This window comes from Cupressus sempervirens, chromosome 4, assembly GCF_028749045.1.
Source record: "Cupressus sempervirens isolate cs-2001-9-10 chromosome 4, ASM2874904v1, whole genome shotgun sequence".
Lineage (NCBI taxonomy): Eukaryota > Viridiplantae > Streptophyta > Pinopsida > Cupressales > Cupressaceae > Cupressus > Cupressus sempervirens.
Window position 1 is genome coordinate 796982560 of NC_143121.1, and position 1407 is coordinate 796983966.

The following is a 1407-nucleotide window of genomic DNA, read 5'->3' on the forward strand; positions in this document are numbered from 1 at the left end:
TTGAGACCTAGCAGCAATGCTTCATATTCAGCAATGTTATTTGTGCAAGCAAACTTCAAGGTGAATGAATACCTGAAGGTCTTATTTTCAGGGGACACAAAGACTACACCTGCCCCTGCACCCTCTTTAGAACTAGCCCCATCAAAGAACATTGTCCACAGTTTTGGTGAATTCATGCAACATTCAACCTCATTTTCAATGATATCAGGTAAGTTTTCCACTTCCTGAATAATTAATTCAGCCCTGAAAGCATTAATCCCAGTGTCTAGGAAACAGGTGGTATCTTTGTCAATTTCTTCACCCAAGATGTGGTTAACCCTTGGTTCCCTATTTACCCTGACAGCTTTGTCCCCTATATGGAGAGTGGCATAAGTAAGGTCACATTGTAGGCTCCCCCCCATGGTGGCACTCCATTTTCTGGAAAGTAGCATCCCGTAATGTGGGGGTATATCCACTACAAGGACAGACATGGTTAATTCCACCTCAGGAAATGCAGCCAGTTTGAATGGTAAGGCATTTATAGTACCTATTACTGGAACCTCTCTAGCATCCATCCCTCGGCATCTACCTTGCTTAGTATCCACCTTCAATCCTAGGGCTTCCATTACTTTAAAAGGCATTATAGTGTTGGAAGCTCCAGAATCTATCATACAATTTTTCAAGGTTTTCCCTTTTATGATTAAACTAAGGAAAAAAGGATCAATATCTTGTATGAACGCAACTGATGAATCATCTAAGAACATCTGAGGAATCTGGGATATAATACCATTGTCCTCTATTATTAATGGGGTCTGTTGGGCTACAGCTTGATTATCAATACTATTGTTGTTTGCTATCCCACCCAACCATGACAAAGCTTTATTTTTATGCTCTTCAATTCTAAAAAGCTCAGATAAGGGTACTTTCACAGTAATTTGAGATAACATGGCAATCATATCAACAGGTTCAACCACAGTAGGTTTTACAATAGTACCTGGGATCGGAGTCTTTTGAGTAATGGGCACCACTTTTAGCTTGACAACATCCGGTTCTGATTTCTCTGGTTGCACTACGGTCTTTGTTGCTTCACCTTTCTGAAATTGAACCTTCTTTTTTGGTTCCCATTTCTGACCCTTGTTCTCCTTGATCTTAGACACATCTATACTGACTTTCTTGTGTTGATCATCTATCTTATGAGTGGTGTCTTTGATGAACATACTAGATGGCCTTCCTGCCTCATTATTTATTGCTCTATTTCTCAAATTGTAATTACTGTGGACTTGTGAAATCATTTCGGCTGTAATTCTATCAATTTCCTCCTTGGAGGGGATTCTTAAGTTTGTGAAACCTACTTCAGAAAATGTATTGCATACCTTATCTGTATCATTCTTTTCATCATCTGAAAATATTTGCTGATGATGTAACTGG